Here is a 21828-nt window from a genome sequence, read left to right as displayed (position 1 = left end):
TGGCTTAGTATCTATTGTATTGCCATATGTAAATTAATACTGAGGCCAGTGAACAAACAATGTATGTTGTATACAAAAAATGAAACAGGGCTATTTCAGATCAAAAAGAGTAAAACTGTACGTTCAACAGCTTTGATCAAAATTTCTAACAACAAAAATCTTTAAATTTGGACCTGTACACGTTCTAGAAGAGACTTGAACATGATAATCCATTCCCAGTGTTCCACAAACTTTGATAACTCCACTTTTAAAAAACAAAGTAATCTGCTAGCAAAGTTGAAAAAAATTGTGCAACCATATAGTAAAACCAACATCTCATACTTTAAGGGGTAGTCAACCTGTGGTCCTCCAGATGTCCATGGACTACAATTCCCATGAGCCCCTGCCAGAAAATGCTGGCAGGGGCTCATGGGAATTGTAGTCCATGGACATCTGGAGGACCACAGGTTGACTACCCCTACTTTAACCCACTGCTGAAAGAGGCATGACAGGTGGCATCCTATACGGTGAAACAAGCTTTCTTGCAGACATTGCTTGGCAGAACAACATCACGGGCCTAGCCAGTTACTGCCTGTTGGTCAACATTCCAATTTGGGGTAAGGTGCTTAAGTAGGTGACAGCCATGGAATTTCAGGCAGTTTTGGAGCAGATGGATTAAATAGACCCGTTTTCATACGGATTCAGGCCTGGATTTGGGGTGGAAATGGCTTTCACAGTTCAACCTCAGCATTGATTTGTGTGAACTATCAACACCTCTGAGAAGGCAGAAGCTAGGAGAATTCTTTATTTTGCAGATTCTGACAGAGTTATTTTATTCATGATTTTGAAAAGAAGAAAACACTGTAGTGAGGGATAGTATATCAATTACATGAATAATTTTAAAAAGCAGAGCTGTTTTTTTGTACCGATGGCCTACCATCACCTACCCTTCCTCTCCCCACAACAGCATCCTGTGAGGTGAAGCTGAGAGAACTCTGAGAGAACTGTGGCTGGCCCAAGGTCACCCAGTTGGCTGCATGTGAAGGAGTGGGGAGTCAAACCTGCTTCCTCAGATTAGAGATCCCTGCTTTTAATCACTACACCAAGTTGGCATAGCAAGCAAGAAAAGGACTCCAGGTGGAAAAATACTCTTTCTATACACAGTTATATCCATCTCCTAGTTATTTCACTTGCAAGAAAACTTTAAATACATTATGGAAAGATGATCCCTCCATATTAACAAAAAAATAAATAGCTCAGAGGTGGTCTCAACATCCAAAGTGTTCTTCTGACCTCAGAATTAGGAGCTGAGAGAAAGAGGCAGAAAGAGCAAATGTTCAACAGCTTTGATCAAAATTTCTAACAACAAAAATCTTTAAATTTGCACCTGTACATGTTCTAGAAGAGACTTGGAAATGTACTTGGAAATGTAAAGATATACAGAATTTTATAATTAGTCCTCCCATGTTGAAATATATTGTATGAATATACTTGCTAGATAATAGATCAATTTTACATATGTGGTCTGTAGTGGCCCAGGTTGCACAGAAAGGTGGGATATAACTGTTGTAAATAAATCAATGCCTATTGCAAATACTAGTTTATGATGCTGGGGTTCACCAAGTAAAGTCTCAGAAGAAGGCCAAGAAAAAAGCCATGGTCACTTAAGACCTTGAGAGACAAATGTTTCTAATGAGAAGAAGCCTTCCTACAGGGGAAGACGATGAATGAGATGTATGAGTAATGACTGTTGACAGCACAATTACAAATGACACGTGTGCAAGCAAGGACAGTAAACCTAAATGATGGCTTGGCTGGTATCTTGCTCTTCCTTTATTTGTTGCTGGGAATTTCTAGGTAGCTTCAGGCTCTCATCTGTTATTTCATCATGGAAATGCAGAATGGGCATTGTTTGGCTACAGGAAACCGACCCACTTCAGACATTTTCCATAATTTAAAATGACACCATTCTTCTCAGAAACATCACTTAATTAATGACAGGATTCACTAAAATTTCACAACACTTATATGCATTAATAAAACAAAAGGAAACTGTAACAGCTGCACAAAGGCAACTTTGGGACAATGGTGTCTAATAATTACAGACATGTGAGGTAAAGTGTTGAGAACTATGGAGGGAAGAAGAGAGCAGGCATCAAATGCACTAACAGCAGGTACCAAAACATCACACCACACCCTGTCTCTTTTTCTATCTGGCTCATTTTCTTAAAAAAAAAAAAAGTACACCTAGAGATTAAATAAGATATTCACAATGTCCTTATAAAAGAACATAATTTATATCCTCAAATGTAAGTAGCAGGCTAGACAATGTTTCCTCATTTTTAATCATGTCGGAAGGAACATCAGCCTTCCACATTTAGCTAAGAGAAACTTTACACTCCACAGTTCGACACATCACAAAGCCACTTGTTTATCGAAATGTGCAGGTGACTAACATTCATTCAAACAGTTGCTTTTGTATATGAGCACTTTCATTCCTATACTGAAACTCAGTGTGGTGTTGTGGTTAAACTGTTAGGACAAGGACTGGGCCAGCATCCTACGTTCAAAGGTTCCCTTACTATGATGCTTACTGGTTAATTGTGAACCAGTCAATCTCTCTTAGTCTAACTTTTCTCAAAGATATCTTGTTAGAAAAAAAATGAAGACAAAACCCCACATGTTATCTGTGTTTCTTGGGAAAATATCAATGGACAGTCTGACTCTCAGATGCTATGTGGAACATACCTGCTCTAGGGCTACTTGGTCAGGGCCCCCTCCCTCCCTTGCAAACACACACACACACAAACACACAGAAATTCCCTTCCCTTCCCCCCTTCCCAGTTGGTTTCCCAACCTCCTCCTTGGTTCCTCCCCCCTCCCTCACTCACAAACACATACACAGGTTCCCTTCCCTTCCCCCTTCCCATTTCCCCCCTTACATATTGGTTTCTCAATCTCCCTCCCAAACAAGCACACACTCCCTTTCCCCCCTCCTATTTCCCCCCTTACCTGTTGTTTTCCCAACCTCCCTCCCAAACAAAAACACACAGAGACATAAACTCCCTTTCCCCCCCCCTCTCCCTTCCCGTTTACCTTCTTACCCTTGGGCTGCCTCTGCCACTTTCTCTGCCCCCGCAGGCAGCTCAAGCACTGGCTGGGGGGGCGCTGCCTTGGCCTTGGAGGCGGTGTAGGCGCTGGCTAGGCCCCTGGGAGGTGGGGTGGCTGCTGCTGGCGGGGGCCCCAGGAGCTGCATGGCTGCTGCCTTGGCCTCAGGGGCAACGCAGCAGGCACTGGCTGGGCCCCTGGGGATGGTGTTGCAGGCACTGGCTGGTCCTCTGGCAGCAGCGTGGTGGGGTGCTGCCTTGGCCTTTTCTGGCATGCTCTATTGGGTGGGACTACAGACATCACGTCCATATTCATACCTATTTGAGAAGGCGCACCAGAAGATGTTCCACATCAAAAAGCAGGTTTGCCAACACCAATAAAAGCTTCAGCTAACAATTTCCACACACTGAGCCTCTATTTCATGGGCAAGGTATTTTTATCCAGGCAACCATAATGGAAAAAGAGGATAAAATGTATTAAATAAATGAAATAAAAACAAACCTTTTATGTAATGAAAAGGACAAAACAGGCCTATAGTACAGAATGGGATTTAAATCAGGGCTTCTGCAACACACAAATAAAAACTATAACATAACACCATCCAAACTAGCTCTTATTTAAAAACTTTAAAGGAAGCCTTTTTGCGCAAAAAATATTTATTTTAAAAAGTGTTTTTGATTCTGTATTGCAGAAGACGGCAATTCAACTTTTCTGCAACTTAGAAACAAAACCCCTTTAAATGCAGCCCTTTGTGTGCTGAAAAAGATAAAAAATAAACAATCATTTGTATTGAAGGGATTCGTTTCAAAGGCAGTTAAAAAAAATTGAACTGAAACACCTGTCCTGTTGCATATATATTGAAAGGGAACAGAAATTAAATAAAATGGATATTGTATTTGGCTTTCTTTAAACATTAATTTATAGCCTCAAAGAGATGAACTTTTTCCTTGCATGAAATCCATTATGCACTTCCAAAATTTCTCCTGTCTACTGGAACACAACTAAAGTAAAACTACAGTCATAAATGGAACAACAAAACCACAATGGAGGAGAACTGAGAAAATCCACTGTTGCCCTGTTCTGAAGTCATCACTAAATACAAAACTGTAATAGCCCAGACTAGCCTGATCTTGTCTAAGGAAAAAAAATGGCGACCGCTTCTCCGGAAGTTCGGGGGTGAGAGCGAGGGAGGGACATTCTTTCTACCACTACATTGAGAATGCACATGTCTTTTGCTGATGTGTTGCAGTTTGTGCTCAGAAGTGTAGCGGGTTTTTTTAGGGGGAATCCACTTTTCCCGATTTCCCAAAAAGCGCTACAACAAAGCGATTTTTGCAGGAGTGTTGCAGGAGTGTTGCAGATTGTGTACGATGTCATGCGGAACATTAAATGTTTAGCAAAGGTAAGACTTCTGCTACATTTAAGTTGTATGGAATGGCCCTGTGGATTGCCTCTCCCTCTCCCCAGGACCTGAAAAGGCTGTAGGCCCCCAGGAAAGGAATTCACTGGCAGGAGCAGCTCTCACGCAGCAGAGATCTGCCACCTCTGAGCCTCGGAGGGAAGTGGAAGGAGTAGGTGGTGACTGCGGGTGGGGGATGGAAGGCTATTGGCTGGCCGCTGGACAGACAGGCAAGCCAGTTGGAGAAGGAGGCACTCAAGGGTGTTACAGCCACCCTGAGTGGGTGTTAAATGTAGAGTGGCACTTAAGCCATGAGACACGCTCCTCCTCCAAGGCTTTACCAGAAATATATTATGTGGAACAGATAACACCAGAGCAAACACCAATAGTACAGCAACATATTTAATAATTTGACTAACCACTAATATATAAAAAAGAAACTAATCACTAACATACAAAAAGATAAATAAGTTATTAGCAATTAGTAAGGAAAATTTAGAATAATTATTTTTAACAAAGGTTAGGACTAAAACTAAATTATGTAGAAAATAGGGGGAAAATAACCTTGGCCGGTTTAATGGGACTTAAGAAGAATACAGATCGATATTCCCAAATGTTTGGTTCACAAAGCACACCCTATTAATACAATTGTCTGTGTTGGTAATTACTTGTGATTCATCAGACAATAGTTTGTTAAGTATGGCTATACTGTTTACAGCTACTTGCCCTGACCCAAACGTCACCAGATGGAAGATTAACCTAATTAGGGCTTTAGCATAAAACAGGCAGCTCAGAAGAACATGCTTTAGATTAGGGGTTCCTAAGTGTGCAGGACCCCCCCCCTGGGGGGCAGTGGTAAAATCCAGGGGGGCAGTGAGAAATTTGAGGGTAGCAGTCAACTCTTCCTGCTGCAGCAGCATTTTCCTAGCTAGAGACATTCCGAAGAGGCTTGCCATTGTCTCCCTCTGGGTATTAGTGACCCTGGACTTCTTAGTGGTCTCCTATCCAAGTGCTGACCGCTTAGCTTCCTGAAGGAAATGACAGCTTCAGAAGGTGGGCTGAAGAGGATTGTATTCCTGATGAGCTCCTTCCCCTCTTTAGACTTTGTCCTTCCCAGGCTCCACCCCAGAGCTCCAAGAATTTCCCCAAAAATCTCCATCTTTGGAAGGCCTTCTCTTGCTCCTAGCCAAGGGATTTTCCATTGCTTGCTTTTCTCTCTCTTTCATTCCCTGTGTGTCTTTCTCCCCAGTGAGGACCCAAAGTGGATTATTTTTTCCAGACTAACACCAGGAAAGAAGTGCGTGTTCAGTGTATGTGTATGGGGGGGGGCACTAGGGATGTGACCTGGGAGCCAAGGGGGAGGCAAACCAAAAAGGTTTTGGAACCACTGCTCTAGATCTTCTATGTGGCCAGACTTGCATGGGCATAGTCTTTCATGGAAGAGGTTCTGTTTATAGCTCCCAGCCACTACTGCAGAGGGTAGTACCATGCACCTTGTCAAGGTAAAAGCTCTTCTGTGGCTATTGCTTTTCAAGGTAAAAAAGATATGACACAGGAGAAAGCGTATATCTTTTGCTAGAGTGGTGACCTGAAAGTGGGTGAACTGGCAAGGTCTACTTGCCATTCAGTATCCTGGATTCTTTGATTGATCTTTTTTTTTAAGCTGAATCTATGCCTAAGGAAAGTAGAGTATGTAAGGAAAACTCAAGATGTTTGATCTTACATTTAATTGCCACCAACCAGCTGGATTGAAAACTGTCCTCTAAAATTAGGGCATAAGGTCACACACTTTAAAAATAAACTTTAGGCAGAAATAGGGAGCGGAAAGTGAGTCCTTTGTCTCCACTATCATCATTCCTGTCTCCATCCAGACCAAAGGATTTCACATGAATCTGGAAGTTTGTAAGACTGCTCTTAGAAACTTTGCTTGTATGCATTCAAGTGGGGAGAAACAGGTGGCTAGGGCACCCCAAGTCTTGGCCTGGAAAATGTTAAGGGCAGCAGGGACATAATAATCTCCCATTCCAAAGGAACTCAAGGTTTGCTTGAAACAAAGGAGAAACAAACCACCACATCTGGCTATTTGCAATCAAAGCAAAGTGTCTCTGTTTGTGGCAAGCACAGCTCAGAAGATAATGCTACATGTTTGAACAATGGCCACCAATCCCAGAATGCGGATGGAAGTTGCAGTGCTACAAATGAAGGGAACTGAAACACCCAGACCGAGAGGTCAAACCTACTAAGGGTGTGTCAAAGTTACTGTTGTCGAAATACTGTTCTAGTTCTAGTTGGTATGTTATTGTTGTTATATTGTTATATTGATGCTGATACTGTTCCATGTAAATGTTCTGAAAGGTTTTCTGTAAACCGCCCAGAGCTGTAGGGAAGGGCGGTATAAAAAGCTAAATAAATAAACAAACAAACAAATAAATGACAGGCAATTGGGTACCCACTGGGGAAAGGGACTGGGTAGGACGTTTGTTATAAATCTAATTGTAATGACATTACAAAGTGTATTAGAACTTTCAACAACACGGTGATGATGATGATGATGGTGATGATGATGATAAGGTAATTAATAGATTAATGTTCCATTACCATGCATGCAAAGAGTGGAAGAGGGAACACCCTTTTACTATTTTGTTGGGTCCTGAGAAAATATTAATTTCACCTGTTTGTAATATTAACTAAGATTTGTTTTGTACTATTACTGTTCAGTACATTCTGCTGCAATGCAGGATAGAGATGAGAAATACAAGAAATTGAGACCTAATGGAAAAGGGGGGAGAACACACAAAAAAAAATTAGGCGAAGGGAGAGAGAAACAAATGAGAAAAGTATGGAAAAGAGAAATTAAGGAAAAGAGAGGGAAAGCTTATTTTGTCTTGCTGCAACACCCTAAGTGCTTGCACTCGAAAGCTCATGCCCTGAATAAATCTTTGTTGGTCTTAAAGGTGCTACTGGACTCTGATTCTATTTGTACTATTTTACAAGATCTTGCTGATCTGGGTGCAAGGAAAAGAAGAGAGAAAGGCTAGACTATTGAAGAAAATGACCTTGGTGCTGGCAAGTACTGTATCAGCCATCAGCATGTTGTCTTGTCCTGCTTCAGTGCTGGCTTGGCCCACAGGCTTACAATGATCTGTAAGTCTGCTTCAGTCTAGCCAATAGTAGAGTGCCTTTTGCTATGCTCAGACGTCTCTGCTCCCCTAGTGGTTACAGCCAGAACAGCATTAAAATTAAGCAGAAAGACTGTTGGCCAGATGCAACATGTTGTCCTCTTCAAGGGCCTTCCGGCTGACTTGGACTTCCTGAATTTTGTCTCCCCTGTGCCACTCTGTCAGCGGCCTTGCACTTTACCTTTCATCAAAGGCCTGAACACTTTTTTACCAGAACACCTCTAAAAAACTTGAAAAGATAGAGTATATACTAAAAATACCTACAGAAGGAACTTTTAAAAACTCTAAATTTAAAACTACAAGCACATTTTATTAATTAACATGAGTATGTTAAATGCCATTATAAATAAGAACAAATATCTCACTTTGTAAAATCCAAAGCCAAATCTCCAGTTAAAACAAAAACAAAAACAACAAAACAGGGCATGCTCAAAAATTTAAAGCACTTCTAATAATGAATAACATTAATAGTGTGGGGGGTGGGGCAGCTTCTTTAATTTTTAAGCTATCTAGAGTAACAGGAACAAGTTAACATTTCCATGAAGCATATAAGAGATATTTCCAATAGCTTTAGGCACTTAAGAGCAACATGTGTTTTCAGAAATGCAAGATGCTATCTGTGTACAAGTATGTCTTTATGCTTAAGCCAAGTTCCAAAAGGTAGCAATACTATGCTAAGGCTGTACATTGTTCTAGGGGGGGGGGGACCCAAACAGACAAAGCACTTTGCATAAAAATTGCACATGTTGACTTTGGGATGGGGGTGGGAATCCAAGTTCATTTTTAAATAAACAGGCTTCTAGACCTCTCGATTTTAGTGACATGGTTTAAAAGGTAACTAGATTACATGAGAAATTCTGTCACCTCAGCTATAGCAAGGGATGTTGGTGCATAAAACAGTGTTTTGTTCAAAGATTGCCATTTTGAAAGATTTTCCCCTGTGCGCACGTAATGGGATATGGAGGAGAACCTCAGCATTCAGTATCCCAGGGGTCTACAAGTATATATTGCCAAGCAAATGATTTGGCACTGTGTCAGCTTCCACAACATTGATTGCATATTTAGTGATGGGAGGAAGGGAAGAGGATTGAAGCCAGGCCATCCCAGCAGGTCAGCAGAGGATATTATTGCTTGCAGAAGTGGGCATGCAGCCCATTGCTGTACACAAGGATCCACTTATCTGGGCCTGAAACTCCAAGGAACTGGGAAGAAGCTTTCAATTAGCAAGGCAAAAAATGTTTTCCACTCTTCATAGCTGTCCTTTTCACTGACTTAGTGTACACTCAAATGAGAACACTAAGAAATCTCAGAGGATAAATGGCCCAGGCTAGCTTGATCTTGTCAGATTTCAGAAGCAAAGAAGGGTCAACCCTGTTCAGCCTTTGTCTGAGAGACTACCAGAGTCACTACACAGAGACAGGAAGTGGCAAACCAGCTCTGCATGTCTCTTGACTTGTAAACCCTACCATGTTGCCATAAGTCCTATGCGCTTTACACCACTTGGACCTATTATGCACGGTAGCAGCCACACTGGGCCACTGCCGTTCCATTGCAGTGGAGCAAAAAGGCCCTCCATTTCCTGCTTGCGCATGGAGGAGGGGCTCCCCAGCATATGCTAGCTGCCCCAATGCAACAGCCCCACGCATGCAACGCCAGTGCCAGAAGTGCCGGGAGCACTCTGCGATGGCGGCAGCATTCTTGACCCAAATGAGGTTTATGCACACCTAGGTAGTGTGGAATTCCAGAACTTGAACCTACACCAATCTGGCAACCTTACCTCCTCTCTGCAATGTTTTCTTGACCTGAAATACGTCAAGGGTGGCTGGTTAGGTGGCTGCAGAGGCATTACAAGTTATATTGAACTGAGATTATCCAGTCTATAATAATGTTTTAGTAATTGTTTTCAGAGAAACACAATGACTAGGGGGACAGAGGTGACCAATTACTTTATACATGCCTTTTATAAGTGCCTGCTTTCTTTAATTAGGTACAAATGTGCCTTTACCTGACTTCTCTAGTCCTTGGGGCCAATACCCAATACTGGGAAGAGGCACAGTCTTCCTCTGACCTTTCCTTCTGCTGCTGATTCACATCAAGCTGTAAATAACTGCAATTCATTGTACACACATACAAGTTTATTCTTTCTTGCCTATCCTCTTTTTTCTTGCTTCCTGTTCATTCATTTCCTTCAACCAATGCAGCAACATTAATTTCAACTTTATTTCTCTCATAGAAATTCTACTACAGAGGAAGGGGAAGGAAGCCTGTTATGAGAGGTTAAGCCATCTTTGTTTGCCTTGTTACACAAATAACTGGGGGAGAACAATCTAAAACTGAATTCAATTATGACAAAGGTGATACTGATTAGTAAAACAGATTGGGGGTGGTGTTTTCCACACCCTTGATACAATAGGGCTAACTCTGATATCCTCTATAAAGAATGTAGTGGTTCCACTGGGAAAGAGGAATTGTAAATATATAATTTAAAACGTTGAAATTATCAAAAGGACTAGCAGCAGACGATTCAAGTATTTCCCTTCTGCCTTCTCCTCTCTCTTGCCTTCAGCCATTGCCACACATCAGCTTATTCCCACTGCACTAAAGAGAGGTGTGTCCTAGTTAAAATGAATAATCAGTGGGCTTGGGGCTGGGTTGACCTCTTGGTCTAGTCACAGATCTAAGTATCATGCCAGAGAGACATTAGGATGAGATATGATGAGATATTAGTTCAAATGCTATAAATCAGAAAGTTTATGCAGTTAACTGAAGGGCAGCCATGCCTGCAAAAGTCAGCTTTTTACATTCTAGATCCATAAAAACAGCATGGTCAAAACATGGAGGTGAAGTGATAGCCCTATGCTTGTCAGGTCTCCTGCTATGTGGGAGACCTCCTGCCAGGAAACTGTACTTTCCAACACTGCTGTTTTGGATGGCAGAAGAAAAATGTTTTTTAAAATTATTACAGAAAACTTTATAGCGACCCCTACAGCAGGAGCGGGGGAACAGTGGCATGCGCGCTTATGTGTGTGCACGTGCTCATGTGGCATATGTGCACATGCACAGACATGGCAGCGTGCATGCACAGACGCCGTTGTCGCTCTTGCTGTAGGGGGTGTGGAGCGGCGGCAGAGAAAGCCGGAGCTTACCATCCGAGGCCAGCATCACACGACAGTCCTTACTGAGACAGCGCCAAGGAGGCCAGCATCACAGGAGAGGTGGCGGCAGCGGCCGGAGCAGCAGCATGGTGCTGGCCTCCTCCATGCCGCCTTGGTGAACTCTAAGGCAGTGCGGAGAAGGCCGATGCCATGGTGGTGGCACTGCTACTGCTGCGACCCCGCAGGAAAGACCAAATGTCCCCTGCGGGGATCGCGACCCCTAGGTTGAGAACCGCTGCTCTATAGTTTAACTATAGAATCTCCAGTGATTCCTAGAGTGACCTGGCACTACTGCTGGGTTTCATGGCGAAGGAGATTGCTTCACACGCAAAAGTGAAAAACACCTGAAATTAACATGATGTGCTCACATGATCAGGAAGTGAGGCAGCCACATTAGGGGTGATGCTCTGGTTTGTGGGCAAAATATGATTAGAAGTTAATTGTCACACCCTCTCCACTGCCTCTAGCCTCCAAAGTGTTGCCACAGCAACAAGATCCAGGTCCCATTGATCAGCCAGCTTTACTGTCTTCCAGGATGACAGAACAGGAAAAGCCAGGGGAAGAGCTGAGCTGAGTACAACAGCCTGGTGATCAGCTGGATCTAAGCTCTGATGTCATGAAGCAGCCAGGGCCAAGCCACAAGGACAGACTAGTGCCTTCCTCAGACTCAACCCTAACCCTACCAGCACCACAAGCCAGCCCAGACATTTCGTCTGAATGCAGAAGGCAGCGAAGGAGGTCAGACTTGGCTTGCTGTCAATCTAGATGGAGCCCAGGTACGGAACATTGAACAGGCAAATGCCTGCCTCTCCAGCTGCAGGGATTTGGGAAACAGAATTTAAGAAGAAGCAGTATTGGCTTCCAGTTGTGGGTGCAATCTGTGTACAAGCCCATCCATTGCCTTGTATTCAGTTCCTGACCCACCCCTGCTTCAGCAAAGCTCTGCCCAACTGATCTCCAGTTTCCTGACCTCTGCTATGGCTTCTTGGACTATGCCTCTGGTATCTGGACTTTGTTTTGGCTTTGGACTTTGCTTCCCTGGTTCCTGACTTTGGCTTGCTTTTGGACTCCCCCTTCAGCTCTCCCTTGAATTATGGTTGCCTCAGCAAGTGTTAAGAATAGGGCAGAATAATCATAGAGTTTTTTCCCAAGCATCACTCTCCCTGATCCCAATACGCCTATGCTACTTCTGGGTCACGTAGGCACATTGCATTAATTTCCAGCATTCCTCTCCACTCCCGGTAAGTCCCTTTGCCCACAGGCCGCTCCAAGGGACCTGGCAACCCTATCATAAACAGAGTTACGTCCTTCTATGTGAAAGATTTACTATGAAAGTAGGGAACAGGTTGAGCCTTTATTCCAGTGATATCTTCAACTGGACCCCTATATTTTATTTCATTTAAGTAACTAGTTGCCTTCTGCTTTGGTCTGCTTTGGTATGTGTTGACACCAGTCTTAGTGCATTTCACAGTTAACAGAGACCTTGTAATTCTCTGAGTCAGTTTGATTATCTGGAAGAGAATTGCACTGTGTTCAATGGACTTATGCCCAAACTGTCTGGCTGAAATCGTATGTATGCTTTCCCGGGACTAATCTCTACAGAAGTTCTTTACTTCAATGCACAGTAGCCAATGTCAGTTGAATAAAAGGTATTCTTTTCGTGCCGTTTTCAATGAGAAAAGGCTTTCTTCTAAGTTTCTTTCTGGTAGAAATACTAAATATTTTTCTCCTTTCCTATCTTCTCTTAATTTCTTAACCCTCTAAACCCAGAACAGTTGTTTTATAGAATAGTTTTAAGGCTACGAAGCTAAAGGATGCCACTTAAAAAAATGTACACACACAAGTTAAAATTGTGAGCTGTCAACCTTTGTCCACTTGTTTGCAAGGTAGACATGATATTTTACTTGATACGACGATCACAGATTTTGGATACTTGCGATACTGCTCTGACACAGCTATCTACTTTAAAAGGTTCACATTGTTTCATTCCTGTGGCCTTTCGCAAACCCAGTTTCATAAAACTATAACTGAGAGTATTACTTAATTATTAATGAACTGGCAGTTAAACCTAAAATTGTCTAACCAGAATTACAGGGGTTTGGATCCAATTAACCACTTACAGAATTGATTTTTGCCTCCTTCCTCTTCACACTGGATCTCCGAGTAGTCCCTGAAATGCTCTTCTTGAGCAGAGATTAACCTTATCTCACATAAAGGGGAACTGGGATCCAAACCATTGTACTGCTGTGAGTTTCTATTTGGCAGGGTTTTTAACATCTCAAGTTAAGGTAGTAGAACAAGCTTGCACAGGTTGGGAAATGTGTAGGGGGGAGTCTGGGGAGAGTATGGTTTGGGGAGGAGAAGGATCTCTTTGGGATATATGCCATAGTTTATACTCCAAAGCTGCCATTTTCTCCATGGAACATGTCTGTTGTCTGGAGATTGTCTGGAGATTGGTTGTAATTCTGGGAGATCCAGGCCCCACTTGGAGGCTAATAAGCCTGAGCGTGCATGATGTACAAACAATGCTGTTTCTTATTTGTTACATTGTTTCTGCATTATCTGATCCATTTAGCAACTTCAAACATTCCTGATGTAAAAATTTACAATTAAATAAATGTCCATGTTATGAAACATATTTTTGGTTAGGGTTTTTGGCCTTGTTTTCTGACTTTTACATTTACCAGCATACCATGTAATAAGGAGAGGGATAACACTGCACATGCAGACATGCTTGAACACAATTAAAATTCAGAGAGGTTAATACACTAAGTGAGATGGACAGTATCCACAACAGAAGCAGCAATAAGCTAGACTCCTTGTTTGAGCACAACAGAAATGGAAGATTTCTTTCAGATATATGTGTGTGTGTGTGTGTGTGTGTGTGTGTGAGAGAGAGAGAGAGAGAGAGAGAGAGAGAGAGAGAGAGCGAGAGAGAGCTGCACATGAATATAATTGCCTGAGCATTTCAGACACTTCAAGGTCACAATATGAAATAATGGGTTTCTTATGACTGTCACTTGTTATTTCTATGTAAAATTAACAACTGAAGCACTTGCCTGCAATCTGCAGTGTGTTACAGTATCTTAATTTAAAGAGACAATTGTATATTCATTTCCAAATTGAGAAGCATAGAAAATTTAAGACAAACATACTGATTGCAAGGAATTCCTTTTTTAAAATGATCATTTTAGATTTCCTTTCCCTGGCCCCATCCTCTTTATAAACCTGAATATGGTTGGAATATCAAATAAATGTGCTGCATTTGAGGACTCAGACAGGATGAAATCTATAAGCCACCAAGGGAACATATTACATAATACCAGTAAACAAAGGACAACATTTTCTTCTAAGATCCATATGGCAGATTTGAGTTTTAAATACTCAGTGTTCCCTACAGATGAGAACTCCCAAAGAGAATGGAATATCTGAGTCAAGATTGGCCATGCATATTTGAAAGACTTTCCTCCAGTTTTATTTCTATGGAGCAGCATAGCTCTCCAGTTACACTGTTTAATTGACAGAAACAATATTATCCAAGAAAATTATTAAGGAATTGTCATCAAACTAGAAAGAATTCTTAAATAGAGTTCTCTAGCTATCAAACTGCCTTAACCTGCACAGCCCAAGCTAGCTCGATCTCATCAGATTTCAAAAGCTATAGTTCGATGAGAGTATCATCCAAAGGAATACCAGAGTCGCTACACTAGGCTTTCTCAACCAGGATTTCATGAAACCCTGAAGTTTCTTGATGACCCAGGAAGGGTTTCCCAAATGGATGGGAGTTAATTAAAGCTGTATTTTTTAAATTTGTTAAGCATTTATTGGGTGATATGACCATGTTAACCTCCCTGCCAAAATGGCCAATGATGGGCCTGGAGGAGGTAGGAAGGTGAGTGGCCCTAGATGGGCATGTATACAGCTATACAGCCACCTCTGAATGCCTCTGCCTTATGAACATCTTTAGAAATAATAATAGTTACAATAGAACAAAATTCTAGGTCAGTGGCACTTTTAAAATCAATAAAGTTTTAGTCAAGGTATAAGCTTTTGTGTACATACACACTTCTACAGATCTGAAGACCAACATGGCTACCCATCTGAGCCAACACTTATAACAGACACAGTAATTATAACCCGTAACAGTGGGGCAGAGTGGCTAGAGTGCTGGGCCTGAATGAAGGAATCCATATTCAAACTGCTGATCAACAACAAAGTAGACTGAATAGCTCTGGGTAGATAATATTTCTCACAAGCCTACTACAAGGGCTAGTTAAGTGTACAATATCCAAGGCTCAAGGAAGTAGCAATGCAAATGGTAATCACAACGGGCAGTATGCTTTCCAGATTATTGAGGAGGGCTGTCACACGAAGGGATCTGGGATTCTTTTTGCCTCAAACTCTCACCATTTTACCAGTCCTAAAAGCTGACCCTGACCAAAAATTATCTGTAGAATTATACAATGTAACAAAGCAACAGAGAGAGCGCAATTGGAGACTGCTGATCTCATCACTGGCAACTCTCATGCGAGGTGCCACAAGGAGTGGTTCTATCACCAATCCCCATCAGAAGGAAGGACTCCCTGGAGAAGAGCCTAATGCTGGGAGCGATTGAGGGCAAAAGAAGAAGGGGACGACAGAGAATAAGGTGGCTGGATGGAGTCACTGAACCAGTCGGTGCAAACTTAAATGGACTCCTGGGAATGGTAGAGGACAGGAAGGTCTGGAGGATCATTGTCCATGGGGTCACGATGGGTCGGACATGACTTCACACCTAACAACAACAACAATCAGTTGCATACTCAGCCAGGAACCTAGGTGTAATCTTTGACACCTCCCTCTCCATAGAGGAGCAGATCACAAGAGTAGCAAAGCTAGTGTTCTTCCACCTGCGTCAAGCTAAGCTACTAGCACCCTACCTGGACCCCGGAAACCTAGCCACTATGATCCATGCAACGGTCAACTCTAGGCTGGATTTCTACAATTCCACATTGACCTACCCTTATCCCTGACCCGGAAAATAGAACTATTTATTTTTTAGATTTTTATACCACCCTCCCATACAGCTCAGCCCAGAATGCAGCAGCCAGGGTTCTCACGAGAACACCTTGGAGGGCTCATATCCAGCCCATGCTTTAACAGCTGCACTGGTTACCAGTTGAATACCGGATCAGGCTTAAGGCCATATACAGTCTGGGCCCTGAGTATCTGAGGAACTGCCTCTTCTGTGTCCCCCAAAGAGCACTAAGCTCTCCAGGTACCAATATGCTGGCCATCCCTGGCCCCAGGGAGGCTCATTCAGCTTTGACCAGGGCCATGGCTTTTTCCATCCTGGCCCCCACCTGCTGGAATGAGCTCCCAGAAGTGAACAGGGCCCTGCTGGAACTAAAACAGTTCCACAGGGCCTGCAAAATGGAGCTCTTCCACCAGGCTTTCGGACAGGCCAATAAAGCAATCCCGCTTACCAGAACTTAGGGACCCCTCCGACCTCCAACTGTGCCAAGCCACAGTGCAGAAACATCAGTTAGCGAATCTGTATTATAGCTAATTGTTGAATATGATATTGAATGCTGAATGTTATGGCTATGTACTTTATCATTAGAGGTTTTGTGTTCTCAATTTGATGTGTGTTCAGGATTATTATGTGTTGCCAATTATTCTATGTTCAAAAATTATAACGTTCCTTGTACCACACCACAAGTTGCAATATAAACCTCCCTGAGCTGCAGAGGAGGGCAGTATATAAATGTAATAAAATAAAATAAATAGATAACTGGGACATCACCAATGATTTTGCCCATTTAACATTAATAAATATGACACGTAGGATCCCAGTCTATTAGTAGACCCTTCTTCTTCTTCTTCTTCTTCTTCTTCTTCTTCTTCTTCTTCAGCAGCAGCCCATAGGGGCTTAGCTATTATTGTAGACTGTATCTATCCTTCAAGGAACCCGGAGTAGCAGTAAAGAAACATATAACATAGTTTGGCTGATTCAAATGGCACAAGGAAGTTATAGCTATCACATATTTTTAAAGGGAAGGGGGGGAACTATGCCATGAGAGGGGAATAAATGCACAAATTACAAAAGTATCTGATTAGCTGTCTTAGTAAAGAATTAGCATAGTGGATAATTTCAATATTATTACACAGTTCACTAATTTGATTCTAATTTACTTCTGCCTTATAACTTTACTCTTATAAGCCTTGTTCCATTTTGTCTGAGGAAGACTGCATACACTCAAAAGTTCACACTTTTAATACATCTTTATTGGTCTTAAAGGTGCTATTGGACTCAATTTTTGTTTTGGTACTTCAAACCAACATGGTTTCACACTTGAAACAGTCTCTGTGATCACAGAATCTGAATAAAATTTATTTATACCAACAATGAATGTTCAGCTATCAAGGAGAGGTATACAGCAGTTAAATGTGCAGATTATTACATGTGATATTTGTACTGTTCCATTTATTCCAGTTTGGAAATTACCATATATGGCAAGTTAAAATGTAGTGAAAAATTTCTACAATTAATACAGATAAAGAGTTGTTTTTTATACCCCACTTTTCACCACCCAAAGGACTCTCAAATTGCCTTCCCTTCCTCTTCCCACAACAGACACCCTGACCGTTTATGCACTGGAGGTTTCATACCAGACTGCAGGCTGGAATTTTAGTCGTGGCAAGTTGCCCCACCTCTTGGCAAGTTGCCCCACCCACACGGGGGAGCATTTGGCCCAGTGTGCCTCATCTGCCCCCGATTTTTGGTCCTGCAAAGGAACTGGGGCAGTGAAGTTCCCAGTGCATAAATGGTCCCTGTGAGGTAGATGGGGCTGGGAGAGCCCTGGCATTACTGCTCTGTGAAAACAGCTCTATCAGGACTGTGACGAGTCCAAGGTTACCCAGCTGGCTGCAGGTGGAGGCGCAGGGAATCAAACCCCACTTGCCAGATTAGAAGCTGCCACGCTTAACCACTATACCAAGCTGTAGTGGTACAGTAATCCAGTTTATACTATCTCTGTTCTGTTAGCTGAATTATCTCAGAATTGATACAGAATTGCTTATAGGCACAAAATGCCAATAACTCATTTTAGAACTGGCTTTGTACTTTTAAATCAGCATAAACCCATCTGAAGAAAATCTTGGCATCAGTGTGGGCAACAGTAATCGCTGCAGAGAAGAATCTGCTAATCAGTCAACTCTATAATTTGCCAACCCATTAGGAATCATCTTTCTCCTATAATATTAAACATATAATATTCCCATTGAGCTTGAAGGGTCCATTCCCATTACACTCAGTGAATTTAGACTTATTAAAAAATAGCAATTGATTTAGTCTAGCCTTTCTCCCATCCCACTTTGTTTTACTTTCAAAATTACATAAACTGCATTCCCCCCTCAGCCCTCAGGGTTTTATGAGAAGTTTTACTTTCATTCTTTTATATGAACAAATGACACACAGAGAGAAATTTAAATCTTTACTGGTTTATTTGTTCAAGAAATAAATCAATGACTGGATGAGTTGTATCCTCCAGGGGCCATAGAAGAAATGTCTCCTACCCATGTAACACTTGATCCTCATCCTTTGTTGGGCAAGGGCCAGCCACATCAGTTTGTAGCACATGCCTCCCTCCAACTAGTGTTGCCAAGTCTCTGAAGAAAATGTTTCATGAGATGTTATTTACCAGGTGGTTTTCTATACCTTCATACCATGAATAATTTCAGCTGCCCATTTCCATACATGAAGCCTAAATTGAAGGCACAGGACATTTTTCTTCAGACTTCTTGGCAACACTTCCTCCAGTTGATGGTAAACTATATGCTGTTCAACAATACAGCAAAGAGATTAGAACAGCCTGTTCTGGGGTCCTTTAATGTTACAATTTTAGAGTTTATGGATGCTCTTGAACCCACACAAATCCTGGGTGGTCAATGTGAAATCAACTCCACTTAGTAACATCAGCTGAATTTGTTGCAGAAAGGAAGAGGGAGAAGGCCATCATTTTATGGGCATAGATCAGTGGTTCTCAACCTTCCTAATGCCATGACCCTTTAATACAATTCCTCATGTTATGGTGACCCCCAACCATAAAATTAGGCAAGTGTTCTTTCACAGAAATTAAACTGAAACTGATCAATGCCGTGAAGATCCATTGTTCATGATTGTATATAAATAGGTTTTTTGGGGGGAGGGGGGGTGCTCTGTCCCACCATGTCAATCTTGCTCTTTTCCACTGCTCCAGACACACGAATGCTCTATCTCGATCTACCCTGCAAGGCTGTTGTGTGGATGAAATGGAAGAGGAGCGATGTCAGTCATTTTGGGATCCCCTTAGAGAGAAGGGCAGGGTACAAACCAAATAATGAAAACCAATGATTTGGAAGAACAAAAATTGAGTCCTTTAAGACCAACAAAGATTTATTCTAGGCGTGAGCTTTTGTGTGCAGGCACCCTCCCTCAGACAAAATTGATTTGGAGACATCAGTAAAGGGATGTGGGCCATTTTGGGTCCCCCTTGGACAGAAGGGTGGGGGAGAAGCCAAGAAAACCTATGATTTGGGGGATGCAACAGTGGTGCCCCCCCAGCCAAGCTACTCGCCCTGCTGCAACCCCTGTGAAAGGGTTGTTCGACCCCCAAGAACCACTGGCATAGAGGATCCACTGCCGCATAGCACAGGGAACTCCTTACTCCCACTCCCAATCTAACCACCTTTCTGGCAGCTGCTGATGGGACCTTCTACACAACATGGATATAACTATTTTACCTTTTGCAATGAAGACCAGGTTTTTTTTGTTTTAACATATATCTGGGGAGTAAAGGGAGGGAGGTAAGTTTTGTTCATCAACGTGCTGTTTTTGGTTTAAACAAGATATGTCATTTAGCAGAAATCTGTGTTGGGGTCCTATGACCCCAATATCCATTGCACATGAAGCACCACAAAGAGACAATAGTACCTCTGGTCATTTGAGTTTGGAAAATTTCTGTAGGATGAGGCTAAAAACCCCTCTCCCTCAGCATATGATGCCAAGCCAAACTGGGGCCCAGCATCACTGCAAACTTTTTTTAAAGACAGTAATATTTGGCTGTAATTCTAGACATCTGGTTAGGGGACCTCCCCATGCAAACTCATGCCAAGCATCACATATGGTTCAGCCCTCAAAGATATGTAGAACTTAGTGTCTTCTACTACTTCAATATGTATGTTCTTTCTTTAAAAAATGTCCACTATCTCAGGGGTTCTTTGAGGCAAAAGGCTGAGTAGAATGAAATAACTCATTTATGAAAAGACTAACTGTGTTGGAAATGACCTATCTAAGATTGTGACAGGCAACATTAAAGCTTGGAACTACTGCTTTGTTTGTTTGTGTACACTACAGCAAATTTTCTATCTCATTTCTTCTTTTGAGCTTTAATTACCTTTAAGTGGGATCCTACCCTTAAGTTACAACTGTTTGATGGGTTAGTATTACTTTACCAGCTATTTAACTGAGGCTTACAGACTTAACACCATTCAGCTGCCCCCCCATCATAGACAACCTCCACATCCTGAACCAAACTGACCCCCTCACATGGGTTCTGATTAAAAAGTTATACTGCAATACTATAATTGTTATAATACTGTTACTCAATATTGGTTCTTATTATTAGTGTTATGATTATTGTTATTATGGTTATAATGTTTTATATAAACTGCTCTGAGCCTACAGGAGGGCGGTAAAGAAATATAATAAATCAATAAATCAATATATTAATATATAAACCCCCTTGCATTCAAACTATTGACAACACTGGTACCTACAGTAGCACAGGTCTCGCACTAAGATATGTGGCACTGGGCTACATCAGTCTGTCTCCATATTATAGTTGAATGAGTGGAAACTATAGTGAAAAGGTTTTTATGTAAAGTCACCGTGTATAAGTAGCCATACTGAGTTTCCCCTATGGATGTGGAATATACAAGTCAGATAAACAACAAAACAGCATGGCACAAACTATATAAGTAGCCTCTCATGTAATGAAGAAAAATGTTACATCACTGATAGCCCAAAGCTTAAAAGCCTTGTTTTCCATAACAAAGGGCTGAGGCAAGGGATGCCAGATTTCAAAATTCATCACTAGAGATGGAAAAAGAAGCCGCCTTGGCCCAGATGAGTTTGGGCCTCATGGGAGGGGGCTTTAGGGAGGGGCCTTCTGGCCGATCTGGCCCAGACATATCCATAGTCTGGTGGGGCTTCAAGGGAGGGGGCTGCCATTGAGTCCAGCCTCCATACAGGACTCTGGGAGGTGCTGGAGAACAACCAAAACTTTTCTAGCTATATGCCATCACTAGGCAAAACTAACCCAGTTTTTCTCTCACAATATCACATCTTGAAAACTCAACTCACAACGTAATAGATGGGCTGTGGCACTTCCTGATCTACTCCATGGAAAAAGAACCATACTTGAGGAGCCTGTAAAGACTGCCAAATTAATTCACTAAAAATCAATTATACAGGAATTTCAGTCACCTTAATTTCAAAGGACACATATTCAGCTGAGATCAATAATATTTTCCATGTCTAAAATGTTCTCTAATTAAAAAAAATATCTACATACCTTGTTATTATTTCAAAAACAAAACCTGAGAAAGTACTATGGGAAAATATTTTAAGAGAAGGAGACCAAAGCTATAATGGGTCTGCTCTCTGACATTCTTTTTTCCCCAGCATTACATTGTAATTTCCTCTCAAAGGTATTCTTTATCACTAGAGATTAAAGACACATTCTATAGCTGTTTGATTTGGCCTTTGCTCAGATAAACAAGTAAACTGCAGGACTGCAGAAGTTGACAATCAAGATCAGGCAAATTGACAGCACCAAGATAAAAATAAGCAGGTCATCATCTGTTTTATTTCATCTATTTTTTTTACACATCTGGAACATGGCTGTAAAAGCCACAGGAAAAAGCCCTACAACTCATTTAAACATTCTTAATTTGTTGAACAGGCACACAACAGCAATCTCAAATC

The 21828-nt window shown here is 41.9% G+C and overlaps 1 protein-coding gene and 1 long non-coding RNA gene across 13 annotated transcripts in view; one reads left to right on the top strand and one right to left on the bottom strand.

Moving 5' to 3' along the window:
* The window catches only part of LOC143832380 (uncharacterized), a 299119-nt gene that overhangs the window by 95406 nt on the left and 181885 nt on the right, over nt 1–21828 (top strand). The gene's annotated exons all lie outside the window — the stretch shown is intronic.
* Nucleotides 1–21828, bottom strand: part of COL23A1 (collagen type XXIII alpha 1 chain) — a 587226-nt gene that overhangs the window by 443694 nt on the left and 121704 nt on the right. The window lies entirely within an intron of this gene.

This window comes from Paroedura picta, chromosome 3 (genome assembly GCF_049243985.1).
Source record: "Paroedura picta isolate Pp20150507F chromosome 3, Ppicta_v3.0, whole genome shotgun sequence".
Classification (NCBI taxonomy): domain Eukaryota; kingdom Metazoa; phylum Chordata; class Lepidosauria; order Squamata; family Gekkonidae; genus Paroedura; species Paroedura picta.
Note: the sequence above shows the minus strand (reverse complement) of the source record. Positions and strands in the feature narration are given on the sequence as shown.